Source organism: Capra hircus, chromosome 8 (assembly GCF_001704415.2).
Source record: "Capra hircus breed San Clemente chromosome 8, ASM170441v1, whole genome shotgun sequence".
NCBI lineage: Eukaryota > Metazoa > Chordata > Mammalia > Artiodactyla > Bovidae > Capra > Capra hircus.
Window position 1 is genome coordinate 79,898,294 of NC_030815.1, and position 15,033 is coordinate 79,913,326.

Consider the following 15,033-nt stretch of genomic DNA (forward strand, 5'->3'; position numbering starts at 1 on the left):
ACTGTTTAGGTTTTAAAGATCTAGCAAATGACTAACACAGGAAACATGCCTGCATATAGGGTTGTCCTGGGGTTCCCAGGTGGCACTAGTGGTAAAGAACCCACCTGCCAATGCAGGAGACATAAGAGACATGGGTTCAATTCATAGGTCAGGAAGATCCCCTGGAGGAGGGCGTGGCAACCCATTCCAGTATTCTTGCCTGGAGAATTCCATGGACAGGGGAGCCTGACAGGCTGTACAGTCCGTGGGGTCGCAAAGAGTCAGACACGACTAAGTGACTAAGCACAGCACCAACGCAGGGTTGTTTTATCCAAAGGTCATTGTAATTGTCTTTCCCCACTCTTATGGTGGAGCTGAGGACCTAGTGAATCATACCTAGAAAAGAGGCATCCATTTCTGGTAAATCACACTGCCCTTAGACTCAGCTTTATCTCTTTGCTACAAACAAAAGAAGAGAGCTGAATTCTTTTCTAACACAGAGCACATCGTCTAGATTCCAGTAAGAAAAGTCTTTAAGATTCTCAAGTCCTTAAAAAGCATCTGGGGGAAGCATAAATGACAAGGAGAAAAAGCACCGGTTTGAAAGCTGGTCAGCCACTTTTCTGCCAAGGGCTTGTCAAAATTGCTCAAGAGAAAGAAAAAAGAGAAACAAGTGCACATATACATTTTTTAAGTAGCCAGCAACCAAGACAACACCAATTATTCAACCACAGTAAAGAAACCAGCAGCCAAACCACACTGATTATTTAACCGCGTATCCAAGTGCTGAACACAGCCATAGCCAGCCACGTTAATTTAATGTAAATATCCTGAGTAACCAGCCCCTGTTGAGGCAAGTGTTGCAGCAAAGGACAGGGCCTCACCTTTCCTTGTCTTGGCACCAGATGTTTGGAGCTGGAAAACTGGCTATAATCCAACTAATATCCCACCCCCTCTTTTTCTCCGTTTTGCATTTTCGTTTCTCTAAAACCCTGATTCATTTTTTTTTCTTACTGATTCACTGGGCTCATACGCACACACAAACTCAGGGAAACATTTCATTTGGTGAATTCTGTTCTTTTCCTCTTGATTTGCACCTTTTCTTTCCTTTCTTTTTCATTTCAGTTGTCTTTCTTCTTTTCAACCTCAATGCTTTCATCCCTATGTATTTGATTCCTGTTTATTTAATTTTTACTTATCATCATATATAAAGTTTATTCTTGGTAAGTGTTTATAAGGAAAATATAAACTTTCTTCTTTGCAACTTGCAACTGCAGAAATTTCCACTACGTTGAATTTTACTGTAAAATAGTTCCTTTCACTGGGAAATACCCAGACTTGTGAGCCCGGATGTCCAAGTTTAAAAACATAGTCCTATTCTCACTGGCTACAAATATAAACATCTGACTCAAGGTCAGCCAGCCCATTGGTGTCTATCTTCTGCCTTGCTCACTGGTGTCCAGAGCTGCCAAGTGAGAAGATCAAGTCTGCTGTGCTGGAAGGACTCTCAGGCCCCAAGGAGACATTACACGAGTAAGTGTCCCAATCCATAGTTCCACCTGAGTCAGTCTTCCAGTCATCCCAGGCCAGGTGTCAGATGTATAGGACTCAGCATCAGGCGTTTCCAGCCTCCAGCTCTCTGGTCATGCCCCCTAGAGCTGCTTAAGTCTTCCCCACCCAGATCTCAGACACTGTGGAGCGGAAACCCGGTCCTCCCTGTCTGAATTCTTGTGTCCCATCTGATTTCTTGATCCACAGAATCTATGAACACAGAAAAATGGTTATTCTTTCATGCCACTAAATTTAAGCTAGCTAGTTACACAGTGATAGATAACTTGAACCCCAGCTCAAAGGCTATTCTGAGAGCTAAAGAAATGACTGCATGTAAAAATACTTAAAACTAGACCAGTGCCAGCCACATTGTAAGTTGACCTTCCTCAGTGTTAGTTTCTATCATTACTGTGATCAAATTTCCACTGATAAATATGGGAAATTCGAAGAATTATTTAATAAAAATGCTCTTCTCTCATTCATCTTTAAAACTTCATAAGAAAATTTGGAGCAGACTTCAGCAGTTTGTAAGTTGCATTGTACTCCCCAAGATCAATGTCCTTACAAGCTCGGATAGAGAGAAACTGCACAATGATTTTCTAATAAATTGATAATTTACAGTCTGATGTGATAAAGGTCTGGAAAAACAAAGCCCTCTGTACTACAACAGAATTTTTCCTGAGAGAAGGTCTAGAATCCTGCTCAATTTTATGTTCCTCTGAGCACCCAGCAACAAAGCAGACACCCTACCAATATTTGCCCCGCTGACTTGATCAATGCAGTTGTGTTCGTTATCTTGCATAAACTTCTGGGAAAACATTGGTTTATTTAGTATTTTCTCTATTTTTGCTTTTAAATTTGTAATATTTTCTGAGACGCTGATTGGTAATCTCATAAAATTTAAATCGATGTTTATGGATTAAATAGCCAGTATTGTTAAGAATGTACAGTGCAGTGTAAACACAAAACTCTTGCACAATCTTTTCCTGGACTTGTGCTTTTTTGAACTGGGTTCAAATCTAAACTGAGGAAGGCCACACAGGGCGTTAGAGCAAAAACTGTAAAGCTGGAATGCACTGAACCCCCTTGACTGGGGAAGATAGACCTTGGAGGAGGGAATTTTAAGGACATGCTTTTTATTTCTGGTCACCTGGCAAGCCAATCTACAAAAACATACCACACAAATGTGTTTTTCAAGCCACACACATTGTCTTAGTTAGAAAAACAACTTCAAACATCACATAGTGTTTTGGAAATTATTTGCTGAATATGTCAACATACCCCCTGAAAGAAAAGCAGTTGCCTAGCTTTTGGACAGTTCTCATGTGCAGATTTCTTGCATTTGAAATAACAAAATAGTTAATATGATTATTTGGAGATGTATCACATTTTTAGATGGCTTGTTGAATGTTTTGCTCTGAATAATTAAATGTGTCTCATCTTATGGTGAGCAGTCCCTGTGAGTGAGAGGGCAGATAGGAGAGAGAAGAAATGCCAGGAGGAGGAGCAGAGAGGCAAAGGGAAGACAAAGGGAGGGGAGAAAACAGATAGAGAGTGTGGATGGCTTCAGTAAACGGTACTCTCCTCTGAAACGCCTAGTCTCCACAGTTTTACTACAGCAAATATTAGTGCTTCTGTTTACATTTACAGTCTGTACAGAACAATCTAGATACACAAAGTGAAAATGATTTAGGGCTGGTTTTTCTCAGTCACAGTGAAGTCTGGGGTAATGGTATTGCTTATGAGTTCCTAGTTATTGACCCAGTTTGGAATGTTCTTTTGCAGGGGCTGTTGACTTTATGGATCGGAATCACCATCATGAGTGTGGGAAGTGTGACCTCAAGTTTCAGGTAAGCAGCCTAGAGAACATTTTTGTCTCAAACAGAGAGAGTACACATCAACTAAACATCCATATGCAACTGATTTGGCTACTTGCACTGTAACTTTATTTTAGTGGCTTGCCCAATATTCTGCCTTGCAAAGCTATATCCTTTATGGATTATCACCATTATCAATGGATAGCTTCTACTAAACATTCACATTTACAGTACATGTCATTGGTTGAACATAAAGTGTGCGTTACATGGAGAACTGAGCTTACATGAGCATTGTGCCCTTAATCCTACCTCATCCTTCCTATTTTATCAATGAAAGGTTGAGATGCTCAGTGTCATACAGTGAGTAAGCAAAGGAACTGGGACTTGGAGCTAGGTCTAGCTGACTCTAGAAAGTGAAGTCGCTCAGTCGTGTCCGACTCTTTGCGACCCCATGGACTGTAGCCTACCAGGCTTCTCTGTCCATGGGATTTTCCAGGCAAGAATACTGGAATGGGTTACCATTTCCTTCTCCAGGGGATCTTCCCGACCCAGGGATCAAACCCGGGTCTCCCGCATTGGAGGCAGGCGCTTTAAAATCTACCTTATTGTACATGACATGATACATAATGCTTACTTGGAACAGTTGGTATCAGGAAACTGGTCTACTGGGGTCTTAAATAATCCTTTGGTCTTGCTAGTCTCTAGCTTAATGTTGGCCAATTATTCCAGCAGACAAACTGAGCAGGTTGGAGGAGGGGGCTGACTTTGATATCAGCTTGTTGAGACTGGCAATCCAACCCCAACTTTGATACCATCACGGTGAAGTCAGCCTGGCACAGCCCCCACTTGCCAACTGCCTCAGAATTGTGGTCTAGCCACAAGCCAGACATCATAGGCTCTCAGACTGGTGAAAAGGCTGAGCAAAAGGCTTGGAGAGAAATGGGCGACCTGTAGACTGCGGCTTTTTCAGGCATGCCAAGCTTTGCTTTCTTAAAGAGAATGAAAACTAAGTAGTTAGCTGTCTTGGATTCACGGTAATGATCCCAATAAATTCACATATATCAAGTGACTCTTTTTGCTAGTTTAGGCAGCACTGGAAAGAAATAACTGAAAAGAAATAATCATTGGATACTATCTCAAATGCCCCTGTTCCCAATTTTGCATAAAAGCTTCTTGATGACTTCTTTGAGTCATCCTGATGTATGTGTGGGACCTATAAATATATACTGAGCACTCATGGTATAATGTGTCAAGAGCAATACTTTTTCCTGAATTTATTTTGCACTAAGTGTTCATATTAACTAAGCTAACACTCTGCCATGGTGCCAGATCTGGGCCATTTGCTCCTATGACCTTGACTTTGGATTTTAAGATAACAGTGATGTTTCTTTCTATTCCTCCAGCCTCAGAGAGGGTCTCACATTGGCTCTTGCCAGCCTCTGGGTTGTACCACCATTGTGGGCTCCGCTTCTCAGCTTCTCTCATCTATGAAAGTAGGAAAGTGTTAGTTGCTCTATCATGTCTGACTCTTTGTGATCCCATGGACCATAGCCTGCCATGCTCCTCTGTCCATAGCATTCTCCAGGCAAGAATACTGGAGTGGGTTGCCATCCCCATCTCCATTTACCATCTGTGGAAGGAATTAAATTTCCTCTATTTTATATACTTAGAATGGTTTGTTTTCCTGGTTGGACCCTGACAGATATAATTTTTATTCAGAATTTGTTTTATATGTGTTTGAATTGCCTTTAATATAAGATTCTAGTAAAATCTAGAATAGGAGTCTTTCAGTTCTAAAAATGTTCTGTGGGTTCTTACTATGCACAAAGTGGTTACACAGGTAACAATTTACTGATTGTTACACAGTCAGGGTCTAAAAATTTGAGATCAGCAAAAAGTTTTTTTTCAGGTCAGTGGAATATAATTGACTCAGTTTTCTGCCTGTGTATAATAAGAAGATACTTAGAGATGGAAACGTTTATGAATGTTCCTGTTTGAACTGTGTCAAAGTCAGGGCTTTTTCTATGATGGTGTCATCAGATTGCCTGCTGCTGCTAAGTCGCTTCATTTGTGTCTGACTCTGTGTGGCCCCAGAGACGGCAGCCCACTAGGCTCCTCTGTCTCTGGGATTCTCCAGGCAAGAACACTGGAGTGGGTTGCCATTTCCTTCTCCAATGCATGAAAGTGAAAAGCGAAAGTGAAGTTGCTCAGTCGTGCCTGACTCTTAGCGACCCCATGGACTGCAGCCTACCAGGCTCCTCCGTCCATGGGATTTTCCAGGCAAGAGGTGTGTATCCTCAGAGAATGTGAGCAAGTTCATGCAAACTGTAATTTATACTGATTATCTTGCAGGAAAAGTTAGGATCATATTCAGAAAGGAGGGTGGTACACATGTTTCCCCACCCTCAATACAAATACATGAGGATTGAACCCAATGGGCCATTAAGAAATTCCATAACATTAGTCATTGATCTAAGAAGCCTATGAGGTCCATCCACCAGATCAATTTACTAGTAAGGATGGGAAGAGAGAATAAGGGAGGCATGAGAAGAGCCCTTTGTAATTTTTCATGACATTTAAGTGAGCAAATAAGCTAGTGGTTAGGATAATCCCAAGTAAACTGTGTTGACTGACTAATTTTGCGCATTTTATTTACCAAAGAACATGCATGCAAATTCTTATATTATAAATCATAATATATTGAGGGATGCCAAGAAATCATGGATTTTCACTGACTAAAATCACCTGATTTCTCAGGGAGGTGGAAGTTAGAGCTTGGAGTATCTTCTAACACTCTTCCCTGATACTGCCAGCATCTTGCTTTTATTCAGACGTCCACCTTGTGTTAGCCCCAGAGAGGAAGAGGCTAGAAGATGTAGCAGGCCCAATGCAGTAGAGAAGAGAGTGAAAAGAAGGACGGAGTGGAACAGAAAGAAAGAGGAGGGGTGGAAGTACAGAGTAACAAACAGTCAAGGAACTGTAATGGGTAAGGTCACAGCCATTCCAGAGGCTGTTGCCTGGACGCTTCCTGCTTCCCTCCATTTCCTGCTTCTCCTATCGCCTTAGCAACAGGGACTGCAGCCCTCCCTGTTGCCCTGGCCCTGAGGATGGATTGAAGGACTTTCAATTTGTTTTCATCTCCTTGCGCAGGTGGGAAGTAAGCTTCACTTCCTTATCTTGCCTATCCTTATCCTTCTGTGCTTAAAGTATACTTTTATTTTTAAAATGTTAAATACAAAAACCTTTCTCACCACCATTTTTCTTCTTGAAATTCAGCCAGTTTTGTAGACTGATTGGCCGCCAGTTCTCCATTTTCCTTACTGGATATGGGACCCAAACCATTTCCAGCTCCCTTTTATGTTTGCTCAGCTAAAAATACAGTTCACCCCTTCCAACTTCAGCAACTGAAGGAGTTGAAATATATAGTTTACTTGCTTTGTTGGGCTTCCCAAATGACTCAGCACGTAAAGAATCCACCTGCAGTGCAGGAGACACAGAAGGTTCGAGTTTGATCCCTGGGCTGGGAAGATCCCCTGGAGGAAGAAATGGCAACCCACTCCAGTCTTCTTGCCTGGGAAATCCCATGGATAGAGGAGCCTGGCGGGCTGCAGTCCTAAGGATTGCAGAGTCAGACATGACTGAGGGACTGAGCATAGCACAGCACTTGGTTAAAAAGTAGCACATTTGGATATCAAATTACTTTGGTTCAAATTGAGGACAAACAAATATTGTGCCAGCTTGGAAATGATATTTAAGGCTCTTTCCCCCTCTTGGGTGACACAAGATACCAAAACTTCATAACAGATTGAGATTTCAATTGGTAGTTACTGAAGAGGGCACTCCTTTCCACTTCTTCCCCTACTTTCCTCTTTAAAGAATTTCCTAAACTGACTGAATTTAGAATAGAAAATAATAGTAAGCATTACTTTGGAAACAGTGGTCTACTTTGGTCTAGTTGGTGTCGAAAACTTTAAACTTTTAAATGTTCTCTTTGTGAAGGAATTTGCGAATTATCCAGCAGATGTTTTTTCTTTTTATCCCATATGCGTCATAGTTTCCTTAAAATTCTCTCCCTCCTTTCCTTTCTTGCTCTGGCTCTGGCTCCATCTCCCCCTCTCCCTCTCTTTTCAAGCAGTGAGGACAGGTTCAAAGAATGTGCCAAAGTCCCAAGGCTCTGTCTTGATGAGAAACCCTCTTACTTTAATTATAACCTCTTCTTGAAGATTCTCTTCTAACTGAGTGATTTGTGTGTCCTGGAACTAATTTTATTAAGTGGGTTGCCACATTCAATTGTTTGTTTGGATTTCATGACTCTGCCTAAACCTTCAATGCCCCATTAAAATAATCAAATATTGGATTACTAGTACCTGTATTTTTTTCAGAGGATTTAAAACTGAGAATTCCTTCACAGTTCTGGGAATGATCAGAAAACTATCAAAACAACTCAAAATCTTGGCTGGGAAGTGCTGTTCTTATCCTTGAAAGAAAAAAAAGTACCCAAAGGCCAGCAGAATATTAAAGTCACCTGGTTATTTTGCATTCATCTTAGTCAATATTTTGAGCCACTCATATCAGGATTTGAAATAGAGTTAAATGTCTTTGTTTAGTTATATAATTTATTTATCTTTCATAATATGATTAAAAATGAACTCTAATTTATGAATTTATTATTGGTTTATTCTTAAAGTAAAGGTTAACCATCCATTTTTCCTACATGGTATATTTACATAGCCTTGAAAACAAGAGCCCTACCAATGCAGACTCATTTCTCAGCAACCTGGTGTAAACCAAGTGGGTCACATCTGCGCAGGTAATTGCCTGCATATCAAGATTGAAATGAGACCTCCAGCAGCTCAGTCCAGGCTTCACTCCCTCCACCTGGGCTGAAGCTCTCAGACACGCTTTCCCACTCCCTCTGCCCTGCCCACAATGGTTTAAGAAACAGATGCAGGAGAGTGAACCCAAGAAGTTACAGTGAGAAAATGTAGTTAGTGTGAGTGAATTTTATGATTCCCTAGTTTTGTGGGATTCGGAGAAGGCAATGGCACCCCACTCCAGTATTCCTGCCTGGAAAATGGATGGAGGAGCCTGGTGGGCTGCAGTCCATGGGGTCTCTAAGAGTCAGACACGACTGAGCATCTTCACTTTCACTTTTCACTTTCATGCATTGGAGAAGGCAATGGCAACCCACTCCAGTGTTCTTGCCTGGAGAATCCCAGGGACGAGGGAGCCTGGTGGGCTGCCGTCCATGGGGTTGCACAGAGTTGGACACGACTGAAGCGACTTAGCAGAAGCAGCAGCAATTTTGTGGGATTACTGAGCAAATAACTTGTTGTACAGCTGATTCCTGGGAAGACAAAGGGCTAAAAGCACTGAAAGGTTTCTATACGGTAGGTAATGAGTCAAGGGATCTTCTATAGTCATTCTTGGTTCCACACGAAATTTCCCTCCCCTAGACCGTTTTGCCATGCAAAGCGTTTGGTGGCTCTTTCCTGTGTACCCCCACCCCCACCCTGCCCCAGCCCACACATCTACCACTGCCGTTACTACTCCTTGCATTATTGCTGCTACTCTCTCGCACACACCTTTCCCAGAAAGAGAGGAAGAGTCGCAGCGCTGAAGACAGGACTTGCCCGAGTCTCAGAATATTCTAAACAATGAGGCCAATCACTTCAATTTGCAGAAGCATGGATGTTGCGTGGAGGGTTATTGAAAACCTGCTGTTCTTTTCAGCACCACCTGCATTTGGTCTTTAGAACAGAGCTCCAGTACTTCCTATCCTGCTGCTAAGTCACTTCAGTCATGTCCAACTCTGTGCAACCCCATGGACGGCAGCCCACCAGGCTCCCCTGTCCCTGGGATTCTCCAGGCAAGAACACTGGAGTGGGTTGCCATTGCCTTCTCCAATGCATGAAAGTGAAAAGTGAAAGTGAAGTCGCTCAGTCATGCTCGACCCTCAGCGACCCCATGGACTGCAGCCTTCCAGGCTCCTCCATCCATGGGATTTTCCAGGCAAGAGTACTGGAGTGGAGTGCCATTGCCTTCTCTGGTACTTCCTATGAGTTCTGGTCAGTTTTCAAATTTTTAACTTCTCTAATTAGATGAATGATGACTGGATGTGGAATCTTCAACAGAATATTTCCTGATATTACTATAACTTTCTTATCTCAGAAAGGGACCAACTTAGATGATTCTTGGATAAGAATTTGAATTATTTGGCCATATCAAATTGGGTGATAAAAATGTATAGAGTTAAAGGAGTGAATTGACCAAAGCTATATGGTCATTTCTGCAGATGGTAGAGAGGACAATGAAGGAGGCATTTGGGATTCAGGGGTGGAAGTCATAGTGCTCTGTGTGGCAAGTGAAAGTCCACTGTGAGAGAGGCAATCTGATCATTATTCCTCTTATTTCTTGTAAGTTTAGGTGATACTCGCTCTGAGGCTTAAGGTATGTCCTTGTGATACATGTCAGTTCAACTCAGTGTGCCTCCATCATGTGAAGAGGGCTAGATGGCTAGAGAGCTATATTCTACAAGACTTAAAATGTCAAAGACCAGCAATCATGATTCCCTCCTAGTGCCCCCTTCCTGCCAGAGAGCATTCTGAATTGGAGAAAATATAGTGCTGGGTGGGAAAGAGGACAGACCCTAGGAGGGGCCTATAAGGAAGACTGGTTTTCCCAAAAGTGTGTGGAGTTTAACACCATGGAGATTAGGAGAAGAAATCATTGAGAGAGGTGCAAGTCAGGGGGCCAAGGTTGAGTATGTCCCCAAGGATACCCTTTGTGAAGATGTTTTTCCTTCCAATTATGTGTGCTTTCTCCTCAAACTATGGGAGAAAGTGGATATAGAGTACAGTTATAATTTTTCTCTTCTAGGATATAGTTATCTTGCATCTCCTTCCTTTATACCTTCAGGAAAGTCTGATCAATCCTTCAGTCTTAAGTGATGCCCAAAGTGGAGAAGAGGAAATAGGAAAATGAGGAAAAGCATGGACATGTATCCAATCAGTATCGTAGCCCAACCAGGTGCCATGGTGCAAGCAGAAAAAGGACAACACCCTTCCAGCAGATTATACCTGGTAGTGACCATCAGTGAAGGAAACCAAGGTTCACAGAAGGATGGAGCCATTGGGAGGAGCATTCCAAGTAGATACTCATAAACACTCTGGTGAGCAGAGACTATTAGATTGAAGACCCAGGAAAAAAGAAAAAACAAGAATGAGGCTAAAGAGAAGGATTTGTTAAGAAATATATTATCTCCAAGCTCTCCTCCACCTGAATTTATATCTCATAGTTTCACCTTCCAGCTTCAGTTTAGAAATAAAATTTCTCCAAGAAATCCCACAACTTCATATGATGTCCTAGATATCTTATAGGAAATTGGACTTGGTTTAAATTATTTTAAAATCCATCCAAATGCCTTTTCCCTGCTGACAGCTCCATGCTGCCCCCTCATATAAAAAGACTCACCAGGAGAATAAATTATTTCTTCCCTTGTCAGTGGTAATTTGTGTTCACTAAATTACCTCCAGATCTACTTTCCTGAGTCAAAAATAACTTCATAGTTTTTTTTTTTTTTTCCTTCCATGTCCATCTTGGAAAGACATATAGATTTTGAAGTTAACCTCTCTCTGCTAGATACTCAGAAATAATTAAGCTCGTTTTCTTCTTAAGTCAGCCAGATGTTTCATTTTAAGATGGAACAATACGTGGTTTATTTGACCCAAGTTCTCATGGAAAGGCCATTGCTCTCACTTTGATAGTCTTATTTTGTGAGAGGTAAAAATGAAAAACATCTTTAAAAGAATTCCTTTTTTTTTTTTTTTCTGGGAACAGTGCTTGGTCTCAACAGGAAACCACATTTTTAAAGAACATGTAAGTTATTACTGATGATACTCCAGAATCTGATCAAACAGTTTAAGCTGCAGCCATCATGGTAGGATTTTACCACATTGTTCTTCGTAACTGTTAAAAGAGATTCAAATGTCTTATGATGTCAAGGTCTGTTTCTGGCAAGGCATCTATTTACACAATTTCTTTGTCACTTTAGCATTTTCTTCTAATCAAGCTGGGCTAATGTGCTTAGGGTACCTTTTATTTTTGTTATAAGAATGCTAATAAATGGTTAAGGGTATTTTTTACAACATGGTGAGTGTTATTTCACAATGTTTCATTAGCTACAAATCCTCAAGTCACTTTTAAGAATTCCAGATGCCCTACTGTAGGTATTTTTGCAGCTGTTTTGTAGGAAATCATGAAAGTGCAACTCTCTTCAACAAAAAGGCCATATCTCATTCCTGCAGGGATCAGTCTCTTTACTATACTTTATAGTAACAAAAGGGCAATGTAAGGACAGCTGTGTACTATACAAATTCTATCTGCCTGAAGTTGGGATAGTTACAATATCTTCTAATTTGTAAGATGGTTTGATTTTACATGGAAGGAAGACTTTCCTTTGAATATGCTCTGAAGTAAAATTTTTCTTCCTGCTATTTGTAAGGTAAAATTGGACTGAAGAAATCTATCTGAATCCAATGCTTTTGCAATTGCTTTTGCAATTCAGTTTTTTTGTTGGTGTTCTTTGTGTTTAGATTTATAAGTAGAATTCATTCATTCTCTTACCTGTCACATAACATGTTAATCTAATTGTCAATAACTATTGACTCTTCTTAAGATCACATATTATTTCCTTTCCTAAAACAAAATTTAAATCTTGAAAGTTATATTCTGAAAAAAAAAGTTGTATTCTGTGGATATTGTGGATATTTATTCACCAATATCATTTTATATCTCAAGATATAAAATGTGGCCCAGATGACCACAGTTTGTGATAGAAAGTTCCTTTCATTACTTCCAGTATCACACAATCTATGTCTTCAGTATCAGACAGCATTACATGTTATTGTTGTTGTTTTTCAGGCACGAAGTCATGTCTGGCTCTTTGAGACCACATGGACTGCAGCAGCCTAGACTCCCCTGTCCTTCACTATCTCCCAGAGTTTGCTCAAATTCATGTACGTTGAATCAGTGATGCTATCCAACGATCTCATACTCTGCTGCCCTCTTCTCCTTATGCTTTCAATCTTTCCCAGCATCAGGGTCTTTTCCAATAAGTCAGCTCTTAGCATCAGGTAGCCAAAGTATTGAAGCTTCAGCTTCAACAACAGTCCTTCCAATGAATATTGAGTTTGTTTCTTTTAGGATTGACTGATGTCATCTCCTTGTAGTCCAAGAGACTCTCAAGAGTCTTCTCCACCACTGCAATTTGAAAGCACCAATTCTTCAGCACTCAGCCTTCTTTATGGTCCAACTCTCACATCCATACATGACTATTGGAAAAACCATAGCTTTGACAGACCGTTGTCAGCAAAGAGATATGTTTTAAAATATGCTGTTTTGGTTTGTCATAGCTTTCCTTCCAAGGAGAAAGCAGTCTTTTAATTTAATGACTGCAGTCACTATAGTGATTTTTGGAGCCCAAGAAAAGAAAATCTGTCACTGCTTCTACTTTTTCCCCTTCTATTTGCCATGAAGTGATGTGACTGGATGCCATGATCTTAGTTTTTTAAATGTTGAGTTTCAAGCCAACGTGTTTACTCTCCTCTTTCACCTTAATCAAGAGGCTTTTTTGTCCCTCTTTTTTTCTACCATTCAGTTCAGTTCAGTTCAGTCACTCAGTCGTGTCCAACTCTTTGTGACCCCATGAATCGCAGCATGCCAGGCCTCCCTGTCCATCACCAACTCCCAGAGTTCACTCAGACTCACGTCCATCGAGTCAGTGATGCCATCCAGCCATCTCATCCTCTGTCGTCCCCTTTTCCTCCTGCCCCCAATCCCTCCCAGCATCAGAGTCTTTTCCAATGGGTCAACTCTTCACATGAGGTAGCCAAAGTATTGGAGTTTCAGCTTTAGCATCATTCCTTCCAAAGAAATCCCAGGGCTGATCTCCTTCAGAATGGGCTGGTTGGATCTCCTTGCAGTCCAAGGGACTCTCAAGAGTCTTCTCCAACACCACAGTTCAAAAGCATCAATTCTTCTGAGCTCAGCCTTCTTCACAGTCCAACTCACATCCCTACATGACCACAGGAAAAACCATAGCCTTGACTAGACGGACCTTTGTTGGCAAAGTAATGTCTCTGCTTTTGAATATGCTATCTAGGTTGGTCATAACTTTCCTTTCAAGGAGTAAGCATCTTTTAATTTCATGGCTGCAGTCACAATCTGCCGTGATTTTGGAGCCCCAAAAAATAAAGTCTGCCACTGTTTCCACTGTTTCCCCATCTATTTCCCATGAAGTGATGGGACCAGATGCCATGATCTTTGTTTTCTGAATGTTGAGCTTTAAGCCAACTTTTTCACTCTCCTTCTTTCACTTTCATCAAGAGGCTTTTTAGTTCCTCGTCACTTTCTGCCATAAGGGTGGTGTCATCTGCATATCTGAGGTTATTGATTAGAGTGGTATCATCTGCATATCTGAGGTTGTTGATTTCATATCTAAATTGCAATGTTTCTGGTGGTCATTTATTTCAAACAAAATCAGTGAGAAATGTTGAAATTGAGATTTAGGGCTCAATGGCCATCCTGAAATTCACATCGCTAAGATTTTGGCTACAAAGTCAAAGCTAGGCTCTGAAGATTCCATTGGTAGGACCTGTGATATAAGGAAAACTGGACTGAATCCAGATGGAGGATCAGCCTGTGACTCTAGCTATTTCTAGCTGTTGGCAATATTACCGAGAGTTTTTCAACTCTCACATTTTCTGGATGAGGAACCGGAGGCCCTTAAACACAAAGCTCTACAGCCAATTAATAATCAAGTCCCTGAGGGTAACATTTTTGCCCTTTTGTCTTTCACTTTTATTGCTTAAACATAGGTTTATAGACCTCATAACGGGTTCATGTGAGTGTCATTCATTCCCAAAACATGCAAAATGACTTAGTAAAGCCATGGGCATGCCAAGCTGTAAAGACAGTGTGTACCCGTAGAAGATTTGACATCTAGTGGGAAGGAAACGTACTGAACAAGGATTCCAATGCACAGGAGCAGCTGCCCTGATGAGGCGGACATGGAGATGGGGAATAGAACAGAAACAAGAGAAGTCATGTTCAAGGAGGCAGGAAAGTCCTTCTGGAGAAAAGTGCTTTGTGACGCTTGAGGTGAAAGTTGAGCATCGGGAATGTGCTGGAGTATTATCTTTGTTACTCAGCTTAGAAGAGTGGAATGTCAGGGGAAGAGGCTGGAGGTAACTGATTTTTTAAAAGAAGAGTCTAACAATGCTGTTCTCCCACTGCTAGCACCAATCCAGCTGGTCTTAAACAGCAATGACTCACCATCCCATCCCCTACAGGGACTCATCAGAAAATGACTCTCCCTGGGGAACTCTTAAAAGAGAAAGGAGAAACAACCCCCTCTCTTAATCTCCATGTGAGCTATCTCCAAAATATTTACAAGGATTTTCAATTCCATTATAATTTTCCTCAAAACTATTTACTACAACTATTGCTTATAGTACTAGTTGTAAGATGGTGAAAGTGTTAGTTGCTCAGTTGTGTCCAGCTCTTGCGACTCCATGGACTGTAGCCATCCAGGTTTCCCTAAATTGAACAATGAATTCAGTTCCACTAAAGGGCTGGGCTTGTGAAATGTTTCTGCTTTTCTTTTAAAAATATATTCTATGGGATT

General features: G+C 41.1%; 1 long non-coding RNA gene across 1 annotated transcript in view; it reads left to right on the forward strand.

The window, feature by feature from the left end:
- Nucleotides 225-15,033, forward strand: part of LOC106502433 — a 58,807-nt gene continuing 43,998 nt past the window's right edge. Inside the window, exons 1-2 of the long non-coding RNA XR_001296017.2 lie at nucleotides 225-1,512; nucleotides 3,316-3,380. This is a non-coding gene — a long non-coding RNA (uncharacterized LOC106502433). The remainder of the gene's footprint in view (nucleotides 1,513-3,315; nucleotides 3,381-15,033) is intronic.